This window comes from Globicephala melas, unplaced genomic scaffold (assembly GCF_963455315.2).
Source record: "Globicephala melas unplaced genomic scaffold, mGloMel1.2 SCAFFOLD_1090, whole genome shotgun sequence".
Lineage (NCBI taxonomy): Eukaryota > Metazoa > Chordata > Mammalia > Artiodactyla > Delphinidae > Globicephala > Globicephala melas.
This window is the reverse complement of record NW_027208102.1, coordinates 1-11,954: the sequence shown is the minus strand read 5'-3', so window position 1 is coordinate 11,954 and position 11,954 is coordinate 1. Positions and strand designations below refer to the sequence as shown.

The 11,954-nt window shown below is 76.8% G+C and overlaps 11 non-coding genes across 11 annotated transcripts; all 11 read right to left on the bottom strand.

Annotated features, from left to right (window-relative positions):
- Positions 1–545: 545 nt before the first annotated feature.
- LOC132595068 (5S ribosomal RNA) lies at positions 546–664 on the bottom strand. The gene has a single exon (XR_009561237.1). It is a non-coding gene; the product is annotated as a 5S ribosomal RNA (ribosomal RNA).
- Positions 665–1,596: 932 nt separating this feature from the next.
- Positions 1,597–1,715, bottom strand: LOC132595067 (5S ribosomal RNA). Its single transcript, XR_009561236.1, has one exon. It is a non-coding gene; the product is annotated as a 5S ribosomal RNA (ribosomal RNA).
- Positions 1,716–2,647: 932 nt separating this feature from the next.
- Positions 2,648–2,766, bottom strand: LOC132595066 (5S ribosomal RNA). Its single transcript, XR_009561235.1, has one exon. It is a non-coding gene; the product is annotated as a 5S ribosomal RNA (ribosomal RNA).
- A 931-nt stretch (positions 2,767–3,697) lies between these two features.
- LOC132595065 (5S ribosomal RNA) lies at positions 3,698–3,816 on the bottom strand. The gene has a single exon (XR_009561234.1). It is a non-coding gene; the product is annotated as a 5S ribosomal RNA (ribosomal RNA).
- A 932-nt stretch (positions 3,817–4,748) lies between these two features.
- LOC132595064 (5S ribosomal RNA) lies at positions 4,749–4,867 on the bottom strand. Its single transcript, XR_009561233.1, has one exon. It is a non-coding gene; the product is annotated as a 5S ribosomal RNA (ribosomal RNA).
- A 932-nt stretch (positions 4,868–5,799) lies between these two features.
- LOC132595063 (5S ribosomal RNA) lies at positions 5,800–5,918 on the bottom strand. The gene has a single exon (XR_009561232.1). It is a non-coding gene; the product is annotated as a 5S ribosomal RNA (ribosomal RNA).
- Positions 5,919–6,849: 931 nt separating this feature from the next.
- LOC132595072 (5S ribosomal RNA) lies at positions 6,850–6,968 on the bottom strand. Its single transcript, XR_009561241.1, has one exon. It is a non-coding gene; the product is annotated as a 5S ribosomal RNA (ribosomal RNA).
- A 931-nt stretch (positions 6,969–7,899) lies between these two features.
- LOC132595071 (5S ribosomal RNA) lies at positions 7,900–8,018 on the bottom strand. The gene has a single exon (XR_009561240.1). It is a non-coding gene; the product is annotated as a 5S ribosomal RNA (ribosomal RNA).
- Positions 8,019–8,950: 932 nt separating this feature from the next.
- LOC132595070 (5S ribosomal RNA) lies at positions 8,951–9,069 on the bottom strand. The gene has a single exon (XR_009561239.1). It is a non-coding gene; the product is annotated as a 5S ribosomal RNA (ribosomal RNA).
- Positions 9,070–10,000: 931 nt separating this feature from the next.
- On the bottom strand, positions 10,001–10,119 carry LOC132595069 (5S ribosomal RNA). Its single transcript, XR_009561238.1, has one exon. It is a non-coding gene; the product is annotated as a 5S ribosomal RNA (ribosomal RNA).
- Positions 10,120–11,050: 931 nt separating this feature from the next.
- LOC132595062 (5S ribosomal RNA) lies at positions 11,051–11,169 on the bottom strand. Its single transcript, XR_009561231.1, has one exon. It is a non-coding gene; the product is annotated as a 5S ribosomal RNA (ribosomal RNA).
- Between the last annotated feature and the right edge of the window lie 785 nt (positions 11,170–11,954).

Below are 11,954 nucleotides of genomic sequence, written 5' to 3'. Positions count from 1 at the left end.
GAGCCACCAATGAGTCGCCACGGCCCCTCAGCCCCGGCAAGGCCACCCTTGCCCCCACACCCCCCGCCGAGCTCAGGACCCCGCCCCTGGTGGCCGGCAGGCCCGGGGAAGCGGCCCCTGCCCTCGATCCCGCTCCCGCACCCGGCCGCGGTGACACGCCAGAGGGGCGGGGTGGGGGGGGGCTTTTGTCGGAGGGAGCTGTGGAGGGACACACCGGCACACAGGTGGCGGCGCCGGGGCTGGGCGCCGGTGGGGGCGGCCAGGTGCAGGTCGAGGGGCTCGCGGGCCGAAAGGACGGCAACTGGGCCCGCGGCGGAGTCTGGGTCCGGGCCAGCCACCCCGGGAGCGTCTGGGGTGCGCCTGCCTTCCAGGGCCGCCTTCTGGCCGCCTGGCCGGCCGGGCCGGCGGGGAGCGACCCCGCCGGCGCGCGCCGTGGTGGGAGGGGCCTGAGGAGGTGGGGCCTGCAGCGGGGCCCGGCGGGGGCGGAGCCGGCGGCCCCCGCCGCGGGCGAGTAAAGGAGAAGGCGGGCGGAGCGGGAGGCAAAAAGCCTACAGCACCCGGTATTCCCAGGCGGTCTCCCATCCAAGTACTAACCAGGCCCGACCCTGCTTAGCTTCCGAGATCAGACGAGATCGGGCGCGTTCAGGGTGGTATGGCCGTAGACGGGGGCGGGGGGCCGCGGGCGGCCTCTTGAGGCCCAGTTTCGCTGGCGCTGGCGCCTTAACGCCAGCCTGGCGGCCGGCCCGCCCCGGCAGGGCCCCCTCGCCCGCCCAGGCAGGGGCAACGGAGGTCTCGGGTATCGGGCGGCGGCGGAGGGTTTGGCGACCACCTCCCAGCCCAGGGCGGCCGTGACCCAGCAAACCCTTCGGCGCTTGGCGCCCCGCCCAAGATCCCGCACGTCGCTCACAGGGACGTGGCCCCGGAGGCTTCAGGGCCCGGGGCCCGCGGTCCCTTGGGCATCGGCCCTGCCCGCCCACGCGGCCCTAGGCGCAGCCCGGCCGCAGCCCGGGCCGGCCCTCCTGCCCGACAGCAGCTGGCCCGAAGCCACCGGGAGCCACCATTGAGTCGCCACGGCCCCTCAGCCCCGGCAAGGCCACCCTTGCCCCCACACCCCCCGCCGAGCTCAGGACCCCGCCCCTGGTGGCCGGCAGGCCCGGGGAAGCGGCCCCTGCCCTCGATCCCGCTCCCGCACCCGGCCGCGGTGACACGCCAGAGGGGCGGGGTGGGGGGGGGCTTTTGTCGGAGGGAGCTGTGGAGGGACACACCGGCACACAGGTGGCGGCGCCGGGGCTGGGCGCCGGTGGGGGCGGCCAGGTGCAGGTCGAGGGGCTCGCGGGCCGAAAGGACGGCAACTGGGCCCGCGGCGGAGTCTGGGTCCGGGCCAGCCACCCCGGGAGCGTCTGGGGTGCGCCTGCCTTCCAGGGCCGCCTTCTGGCCGCCTGGCCGGCCGGGCCGGCGGGGAGCGACCCCGCCGGCGCGCGCCGTGGTGGGAGGGGCCTGAGGAGGTGGGGCCTGCAGCGGGGCCCGGCGGGGGCGGAGCCGGCGGCCCCCGCCGCGGGCGAGTAAAGGAGAAGGCGGGCGGAGCGGGAGGCAAAAAGCCTACAGCACCCGGTATTCCCAGGCGGTCTCCCATCCAAGTACTAACCAGGCCCGACCCTGCTTAGCTTCCGAGATCAGACGAGATCGGGCGCGTTCAGGGTGGTATGGCCGTAGACGGGGGCGGGGGGCCGCGGGCGGCCTCTTGAGGCCCAGTTTCGCTGGCGCTGGCGCCTTAACGCCAGCCTGGCGGCCGGCCCGCCCCGGCAGGGCCCCCTCGCCCGCCCAGGCAGGGGCAACGGAGGTCTCGGGTATCGGGCGGCGGCGGAGGGTTTGGCGACCACCTCCCAGCCCAGGGCGGCCGTGACCCAGCAAACCCTTCGGCGCTTGGCGCCCCGCCCAAGATCCCGCACGTCGCTCACAGGGACGTGGCCCCGGAGGCTTCAGGGCCCGGGGCCCGCGGTCCCTTGGGCATCGGCCCTGCCCGCCCACGCGGCCCTAGGCGCAGCCCGGCCGCAGCCCGGGCCGGCCCTCCTGCCCGACAGCAGCTGGCCCGAAGCCACCGGGAGCCACCATTGAGTCGCCACGGCCCCTCAGCCCCGGCAAGGCCACCCTTGCCCCCACACCCCCCGCCGAGCTCAGGACCCCGCCCCTGGTGGCCGGCAGGCCCGGGGAAGCGGCCCCTGCCCTCGATCCCGCTCCCGCACCCGGCCGCGGTGACACGCCAGAGGGGCGGGGTGGGGGGGGGCTTTTGTCAGAGGGAGCTGTGGAGGGACACACCGGCACACAGGTGGCGGCGCCGGGGCTGGGCGCCGGTGGGGGCGGCCAGGTGCAGGTCGAGGGGCTCGCGGGCCGAAAGGACGGCAACTGGGCCCGCGGCGGAGTCTGGGTCCGGGCCAGCCACCCCGGGAGCGTCTGGGGTGCGCCTGCCTTCCAGGGCCGCCTTCTGGCCGCCTGGCCGGCCGGGCCGGCGGGGAGCGACCCCGCCGGCGCGCGCCGTGGTGGGAGGGGCCTGAGGAGGTGGGGCCTGCAGCGGGGCCCGGCGGGGGCGGAGCCGGCGGCCCCCGCCGCGGGCGAGTAAAGGAGAAGGCGGGCGGAGCGGGAGGCAAAAAGCCTACAGCACCCGGTATTCCCAGGCGGTCTCCCATCCAAGTACTAACCAGGCCCGACCCTGCTTAGCTTCCGAGATCAGACGAGATCGGGCGCGTTCAGGGTGGTATGGCCGTAGACGGGGGCGGGGGGCCGCGGGCGGCCTCTTGAGGCCCAGTTTCGCTGGCGCTGGCGCCTTAACGCCAGCCTGGCGGCCGGCCCGCCCCGGCAGGGCCCCCTCGCCCGCCCAGGCAGGGGCAACGGAGGTCTCGGGTATCGGGCGGCGGCGGAGGGTTTGGCGACCACCTCCCAGCCCAGGGCGGCCGTGACCCAGCAAACCCTTCGGCGCTTGGCGCCCCGCCCAAGATCCCGCACGTCGCTCACAGGGACGTGGCCCCGGAGGCTTCAGGGCCCGGGGCCCGCGGTCCCTTGGGCATCGGCCCTGCCCGCCCACGCGGCCCTAGGCGCAGCCCGGCCGCAGCCCGGGCCGGCCCTCCTGCCCGACAGCAGCTGGCCCGAAGCCACCGGGAGCCACCATTGAGTCGCCACGGCCCCTCAGCCCCGGCAAGGCCACCCTTGCCCCCACACCCCCCGCCGAGCTCAGGACCCCGCCCCTGGTGGCCGGCAGGCCCGGGGAAGCGGCCCCTGCCCTCGATCCCGCTCCCGCACCCGGCCGCGGTGACACGCCAGAGGGGCGGGGTGGGGGGGGGCTTTTGTCGGAGGGAGCTGTGGAGGGACACACCGGCACACAGGTGGCGGCGCCGGGGTTGGGCGCCGGTGGGGGCGGCCAGGTGCAGGTCGAGGGGCTCGCGGGCCGAAAGGACGGCAACTGGGCCCGCGGCGGAGTCTGGGTCCGGGCCAGCCACCCCGGGAGCGTCTGGGGTGCGGCTGCCTTCCAGGGCCGCCTTCTGGCCGCCTGGCCGGCCGGGCCGGCGGGGAGCGACCCCGCCGGCGCGCGCCGTGGTGGGAGGGGCCTGAGGAGGTGGGGCCTGCAGCGGGGCCCGGCGGGGGCGGAGCCGGCGACCCCGCCGCGGGCGAGTAAAGGAGAAGGCGGGCGGAGCGGGAGGCAAAAAGCCTACAGCACCCGGTATTCCCAGGCGGTCTCCCATCCAAGTACTAACCAGGCCCGACCCTGCTTAGCTTCCGAGATCAGACGAGATCGGGCGCGTTCAGGGTGGTATGGCCGTAGACGGGGGCGGGGGGCCGCGGGCGGCCTCTTGAGGCCCAGTTTCGCTGGCGCTGGCGCCTTAACGCCAGCCTGGCGGCCGGCCCGCCCCGGCAGGGCCCCCTCGCCCGCCCAGGCAGGGGCAACGGAGGTCTCGGGTATCGGGCGGCGGCGGAGGGTTTGGCGACCACCTCCCAGCCCAGGGCGGCCGTGACCCAGCAAACCCTTCGGCGCTTGGCGCCCCGCCCAAGATCCCGCACGTCGCTCACAGGGACGTGGCCCCGGAGGCTTCAGGGCCCGGGGCCCGCGGTCCCTTGGGCATCGGCCCTGCCCGCCCACGCGGCCCTAGGCGCAGCCCGGCCGCAGCCCGGGCCGGCCCTCCTGCCCGACAGCAGCTGGCCCGAAGCCACCGGGAGCCACCATTGAGTCGCCACGGCCCCTCAGCCCCGGCAAGGCCACCCTTGCCCCCACACCCCCCGCCGAGCTCAGGACCCCGCCCCTGGTGGCCGGCAGGCCCGGGGAAGCGGCCCCTGCCCTCGATCCCGCTCCCGCACCCGGCCGCGGTGACACGCCAGAGGGGCGGGGTGGGGGGGGGCTTTTGTCGGAGGGAGCTGTGGAGGGACACACCGGCACACAGGTGGCGGCGCCGGGGCTGGGCGCCGGTGGGGGCGGCCAGGTGCAGGTCGAGGGGCTCGCGGGCCGAAAGGACGGCAACTGGGCCCGCGGCGGAGTCTGGGTCCGGGCCAGCCACCCCGGGAGCGTCTGGGGTGCGCCTGCCTTCCAGGGCCGCCTTCTGGCCGCCTGGCCGGCCGGGCCGGCGGGGAGCGACCCCGCCGGCGCGCGCCGTGGTGGGAGGGGCCTGAGGAGGTGGGGCCTGCAGCGGGGCCCGGCGGGGGCGGAGCCGGCGGCCCCCGCCGCGGGCGAGTAAAGGAGAAGGCGGGCGGAGCGGGAGGCAAAAAGCCTACAGCACCCGGTATTCCCAGGCGGTCTCCCATCCAAGTACTAACCAGGCCCGACCCTGCTTAGCTTCCGAGATCAGACGAGATCGGGCGCGTTCAGGGTGGTATGGCCGTAGACGGGGGCGGGGGGCCGCGGGCGGCCTCTTGAGGCCCAGTTTCGCTGGCGCTGGCGCCTTAACGCCAGCCTGGCGGCCGGCCCGCCCCGGCAGGGCCCCCTCGCCCGCCCAGGCAGGGGCAACGGAGGTCTCGGGTATCGGGCGGCGGCGGAGGGTTTGGCGACCACCTCCCAGCCCAGGGCGGCCGTGACCCAGCAAACCCTTCGGCGCTTGGCGCCCCGCCCAAGATCCCGCACGTCGCTCACAGGGACGTGGCCCCGGAGGCTTCAGGGCCCGGGGCCCGCGGTCCCTTGGGCATCGGCCCTGCCCGCCCACGCGGCCCTAGGCGCAGCCCGGCCGCAGCCCGGGCCGGCCCTCCTGCCCGACAGCAGCTGGCCCGAAGCCACCGGGAGCCACCAATGAGTCGCCACGGCCCCTCAGCCCCGGCAAGGCCACCCTTGCCCCCACACCCCCCGCCGAGCTCAGGACCCCGCCCCTGGTGGCCGGCAGGCCCGGGGAAGCGGCCCCTGCCCTCAATCCCGCTCCCGCACCCGGCCGCGGTGACACGCCAGAGGGGCGGGGTGGGGGGGGGCTTTTGTCGGAGGGAGCTGTGGAGGGACACACCGGCACACAGGTGGCGGCGCCGGGGCTGGGCGCCGGTGGGGGCGGCCAGGTGCAGGTCGAGGGGCTCGCGGGCCGAAAGGACGGCAACTGGGCCCGCGGCGGAGTCTGGGTCCGGGCCAGCCACCCCGGGAGCGTCTGGGGTGCGCCTGCCTTCCAGGGCCGCCTTCTGGCCGCCTGGCCGGCCGGGCCGGCGGGGAGCGACCCCGCCGGCGCGCGCCGTGGTGGGAGGGGCCTGAGGAGGTGGGGCCTGCAGCGGGGCCCGGCGGGGGCGGAGCCGGCGGCCCCCGCCGCGGGCGAGTAAAGGAGAAGGCGGGCGGAGCGGGAGGCAAAAAGCCTACAGCACCCGGTATTCCCAGGCGGTCTCCCATCCAAGTACTAACCAGGCCCGACCCTGCTTAGCTTCCGAGATCAGACGAGATCGGGCGCGTTCAGGGTGGTATGGCCGTAGACGGGGGCGGGGGGCCGCGGGCGGCCTCTTGAGGCCCAGTTTCGCTGGCGCTGGCGCCTTAACGCCAGCCTGGCGGCCGGCCCGCCCCGGCAGGGCCCCCTCGCCCGCCCAGGCAGGGGCAACGGAGGTCTCGGGTATCGGGCGGCGGCGGAGGGTTTGGCGACCACCTCCCAGCCCAGGGCGGCCGTGACCCAGCAAACCCTTCGGCGCTTGGCGCCCCGCCCAAGATCCCGCACGTCGCTCACAGGGACGTGGCCCCGGAGGCTTCAGGGCCCGGGGCCCGCGGTCCCTTGGGCATCGGCCCTGCCCGCCCACGCGGCCCTAGGCGCAGCCCGGCCGCAGCCCGGGCCGGCCCTCCTGCCCGACAGCAGCTGGCCCGAAGCCACCGGGAGCCACCATTGAGTCGCCACGGCCCCTCAGCCCCGGCAAGGCCACCCTTGCCCCCACACCCCCCGCCGAGCTCAGGACCCCGCCCCTGGTGGCCGGCAGGCCCGGGGAAGCGGCCCCTGCCCTCGATCCCGCTCCCGCACCCGGCCGCGGTGACACGCCAGAGGGGCGGGGTGGGGGGGGGCTTTTGTCAGAGGGAGCTGTGGAGGGACACACCGGCACACAGGTGGCGGCGCCGGGGCTGGGCGCCGGTGGGGGCGGCCAGGTGCAGGTCGAGGGGCTCGCGGGCCGAAAGGACGGCAACTGGGCCCGCGGCGGAGTCTGGGTCCGGGCCAGCCACCCCGGGAGCGTCTGGGGTGCGCCTGCCTTCCAGGGCCGCCTTCTGGCCGCCTGGCCGGCCGGGCCGGCGGGGAGCGACCCCGCCGGCGCGCGCCGTGGTGGGAGGGGCCTGAGGAGGTGGGGCCTGCAGCGGGGCCCGGCGGGGGCGGAGCCGGCGACCCCGCCGCGGGCGAGTAAAGGAGAAGGCGGGCGGAGCGGGAGGCAAAAAGCCTACAGCACCCGGTATTCCCAGGCGGTCTCCCATCCAAGTACTAACCAGGCCCGACCCTGCTTAGCTTCCGAGATCAGACGAGATCGGGCGCGTTCAGGGTGGTATGGCCGTAGACGGGGGCGGGGGGCCGCGGGCGGCCTCTTGAGGCCCAGTTTCGCTGGCGCTGGCGCCTTAACGCCAGCCTGGCGGCCGGCCCGCCCCGGCAGGGCCCCCTCGCCCGCCCAGGCAGGGGCAACGGAGGTCTCGGGTATCGGGCGGCGGCGGAGGGTTTGGCGACCACCTCCCAGCCCAGGGCGGCCGTGACCCAGCAAACCCTTCGGCGCTTGGCGCCCCGCCCAAGATCCCGCACGTCGCTCACAGGGACGTGGCCCCGGAGGCTTCAGGGCCCGGGGCCCGCGGTCCCTTGGGCATCGGCCCTGCCCGCCCACGCGGCCCTAGGCGCAGCCCGGCCGCAGCCCGGGCCGGCCCTCCTGCCCGACAGCAGCTGGCCCGAAGCCACCGGGAGCCACCATTGAGTCGCCACGGCCCCTCAGCCCCGGCAAGGCCACCCTTGCCCCCACACCCCCCGCCGAGCTCAGGACCCCGCCCCTGGTGGCCGGCAGGCCCGGGGAAGCGGCCCCTGCCCTCGATCCCGCTCCCGCACCCGGCCGCGGTGACACGCCAGAGGGGCGGGGTGGGGGGGGGCTTTTGTCGGAGGGAGCTGTGGAGGGACACACCGGCACACAGGTGGCGGCGCCGGGGTTGGGCGCCGGTGGGGGCGGCCAGGTGCAGGTCGAGGGGCTCGCGGGCCGAAAGGACGGCAACTGGGCCCGCGGCGGAGTCTGGGTCCGGGCCAGCCACCCCGGGAGCGTCTGGGGTGCGGCTGCCTTCCAGGGCCGCCTTCTGGCCGCCTGGCCGGCCGGGCCGGCGGGGAGCGACCCCGCCGGCGCGCGCCGTGGTGGGAGGGGCCTGAGGAGGTGGGGCCTGCAGCGGGGCCCGGCGGGGGCGGAGCCGGCGACCCCGCCGCGGGCGAGTAAAGGAGAAGGCGGGCGGAGCGGGAGGCAAAAAGCCTACAGCACCCGGTATTCCCAGGCGGTCTCCCATCCAAGTACTAACCAGGCCCGACCCTGCTTAGCTTCCGAGATCAGACGAGATCGGGCGCGTTCAGGGTGGTATGGCCGTAGACGGGGGCGGGGGGCCGCGGGCGGCCTCTTGAGGCCCAGTTTCGCTGGCGCTGGCGCCTTAACGCCAGCCTGGCGGCCGGCCCGCCCCGGCAGGGCCCCCTCGCCCGCCCAGGCAGGGGCAACGGAGGTCTCGGGTATCGGGCGGCGGCGGAGGGTTTGGCGACCACCTCCCAGCCCAGGGCGGCCGTGACCCAGCAAACCCTTCGGCGCTTGGCGCCCCGCCCAAGATCCCGCACGTCGCTCACAGGGACGTGGCCCCGGAGGCTTCAGGGCCCGGGGCCCGCGGTCCCTTGGGCATCGGCCCTGCCCGCCCACGCGGCCCTAGGCGCAGCCCGGCCGCAGCCCGGGCCGGCCCTCCTGCCCGACAGCAGCTGGCCCGAAGCCACCGGGAGCCACCATTGAGTCGCCACGGCCCCTCAGCCCCGGCAAGGCCACCCTTGCCCCCACACCCCCCGCCGAGCTCAGGACCCCGCCCCTGGTGGCCGGCAGGCCCGGGGAAGCGGCCCCTGCCCTCGATCCCGCTCCCGCACCCGGCCGCGGTGACACGCCAGAGGGGCGGGGTGGGGGGGGGCTTTTGTCAGAGGGAGCTGTGGAGGGACACACCGGCACACAGGTGGCGGCGCCGGGGCTGGGCGCCGGTGGGGGCGGCCAGGTGCAGGTCGAGGGGCTCGCGGGCCGAAAGGACGGCAACTGGGCCCGCGGCGGAGTCTGGGTCCGGGCCAGCCACCCCGGGAGCGTCTGGGGTGCGCCTGCCTTCCAGGGCCGCCTTCTGGCCGCCTGGCCGGCCGGGCCGGCGGGGAGCGACCCCGCCGGCGCGCGCCGTGGTGGGAGGGGCCTGAGGAGGTGGGGCCTGCAGCGGGGCCCGGCGGGGGCGGAGCCGGCGGCCCCCGCCGCGGGCGAGTAAAGGAGAAGGCGGGCGGAGCGGGAGGCAAAAAGCCTACAGCACCCGGTATTCCCAGGCGGTCTCCCATCCAAGTACTAACCAGGCCCGACCCTGCTTAGCTTCCGAGATCAGACGAGATCGGGCGCGTTCAGGGTGGTATGGCCGTAGACGGGGGCGGGGGGCCGCGGGCGGCCTCTTGAGGCCCAGTTTCGCTGGCGCTGGCGCCTTAACGCCAGCCTGGCGGCCGGCCCGCCCCGGCAGGGCCCCCTCGCCCGCCCAGGCAGGGGCAACGGAGGTCTCGGGTATCGGGCGGCGGCGGAGGGTTTGGCGACCACCTCCCAGCCCAGGGCGGCCGTGACCCAGCAAACCCTTCGGCGCTTGGCGCCCCGCCCAAGATCCCGCACGTCGCTCACAGGGACGTGGCCCCGGAGGCTTCAGGGCCCGGGGCCCGCGGTCCCTTGGGCATCGGCCCTGCCCGCCCACGCGGCCCTAGGCGCAGCCCGGCCGCAGCCCGGGCCGGCCCTCCTGCCCGACAGCAGCTGGCCCGAAGCCACCGGGAGCCACCAATGAGTCGCCACGGCCCCTCAGCCCCGGCAAGGCCACCCTTGCCCCCACACCCCCCGCCGAGCTCAGGACCCCGCCCCTGGTGGCCGGCAGGCCCGGGGAAGCGGCCCCTGCCCTCGATCCCGCTCCCGCACCCGGCCGCGGTGACACGCCAGAGGGGCGGGGTGGGGGGGGCTTTTGTCGGAGGGAGCTGTGGAGGGACACACCGGCACACAGGTGGCGGCGCCGGGGCTGGGCGCCGGTGGGGGCGGCCAGGTGCAGGTCGAGGGGCTCGCGGGCCGAAAGGACGGCAACTGGGCCCGCGGCGGAGTCTGGGTCCGGGCCAGCCACCCCGGGAGCGTCTGGGGTGCGCCTGCCTTCCAGGGCCGCCTTCTGGCCGCCTGGCCGGCCGGGCCGGCGGGGAGCGACCCCGCCGGCGCGCGCCGTGGTGGGAGGGGCCTGAGGAGGTGGGGCCTGCAGCGGGGCCCGGCGGGGGCGGAGCCGGCGGCCCCCGCCGCGGGCGAGTAAAGGAGAAGGCGGGCGGAGCGGGAGGCAAAAAGCCTACAGCACCCGGTATTCCCAGGCGGTCTCCCATCCAAGTACTAACCAGGCCCGACCCTGCTTAGCTTCCGAGATCAGACGAGATCGGGCGCGTTCAGGGTGGTATGGCCGTAGACGGGGGCGGGGGGCCGCGGGCGGCCTCTTGAGGCCCAGTTTCGCTGGCGCTGGCGCCTTAACGCCAGCCTGGCGGCCGGCCCGCCCCGGCAGGGCCCCCTCGCCCGCCCAGGCAGGGGCAACGGAGGTCTCGGGTATCGGGCGGCGGCGGAGGGTTTGGCGACCACCTCCCAGCCCAGGGCGGCCGTGACCCAGCAAACCCTTCGGCGCTTGGCGCCCCGCCCAAGATCCCGCACGTCGCTCACAGGGACGTGGCCCCGGAGGCTTCAGGGCCCGGGGCCCGCGGTCCCTTGGGCATCGGCCCTGCCCGCCCACGCGGCCCTAGGCGCAGCCCGGCCGCAGCCCGGGCCGGCCCTCCTGCCCGACAGCAGCTGGCCCGAAGCCACCGGGAGCCACCATTGAGTCGCCACGGCCCCTCAGCCCCGGCAAGGCCACCCTTGCCCCCACACCCCCCGCCGAGCTCAGGACCCCGCCCCTGGTGGCCGGCAGGCCCGGGGAAGCGGCCCCTGCCCTCGATCCCGCTCCCGCACCCGGCCGCGGTGACACGCCAGAGGGGCGGGGTGGGGGGGGGCTTTTGTCGGAGGGAGCTGTGGAGGGACACACCGGCACACAGGTGGCGGCGCCGGGGTTGGGCGCCGGTGGGGGCGGCCAGGTGCAGGTCGAGGGGCTCGCGGGCCGAAAGGACGGCAACTGGGCCCGCGGCGGAGTCTGGGTCCGGGCCAGCCACCCCGGGAGCGTCTGGGGTGCGGCTGCCTTCCAGGGCCGCCTTCTGGCCGCCTGGCCGGCCGGGCCGGCGGGGAGCGACCCCGCCGGCGCGCGCCGTGGTGGGAGGGGCCTGAGGAGGTGGGGCCTGCAGCGGGGCCCGGCGGGGGCGGAGCCGGCGACCCCGCCGCGGGCGAGTAAAGGAGAAGGCGGGCGGAGCGGGAGGCAAAAAGCCTACAGCACCCGGTATTCCCAGGCGGTCTCCCATCCAAGTACTAACCAGGCCCGACCCTGCTTAGCTTCCGAGATCAGACGAGATCGGGCGCGTTCAGGGTGGTATGGCCGTAGACGGGGGCGGGGGGCCGCGGGCGGCCTCTTGAGGCCCAGTTTCGCTGGCGCTGGCGCCTTAACGCCAGCCTGGCGGCCGGCCCGCCCCGGCAGGGCCCCCTCGCCCGCCCAGGCAGGGGCAACGGAGGTCTCGGGTATCGGGCGGCGGCGGAGGGTTTGGCGACCACCTCCCAGCCCAGGGCGGCCGTGACCCAGCAAACCCTTCGGCGCTTGGCGCCCCGCCCAAGATCCCGCACGTCGCTCACAGGGACGTGGCCCCGGAGGCTTCAGGGCCCGGGGCCCGCGGTCCCTTGGGCATCGGCCCTGCCCGCCCACGCGGCCCTAGGCGCAGCCCGGCCGCAGCCCGGGCCGGCCCTCCTGCCCGACAGCAGCTGGCCCGAAGCCACCGGGAGCCACCATTGAGTCGCCACGGCCCCTCAGCCCCGGCAAGGCCACCCTTGCCCCCACACCCCCCGCCGAGCTCAGGACCCCGCCCCTGGTGGCCGGCAGGCCCGGGGAAGCGGCCCCTGCCCTCGATCCCGCTCCCGCACCCGGCCGCGGTGACACGCCAGAGGGGCGGGGTGGGGGGGGGCTTTTGTCGGAGGGAGCTGTGGAGGGACACACCGGCACACAGGTGGCGGCGCCGGGGCTGGGCGCCGGTGGGGGCGGCCAGGTGCAGGTCGAGGGGCTCGCGGGCCGAAAGGACGGCAACTGGGCCCGCGGCGGAGTCTGGGTCCGGGCCAGCCACCCCGGGAGCGTCTGGGGTGCGCCTGCCTTCCAGGGCCGCCTTCTGGCCGCCTGGCCGGCC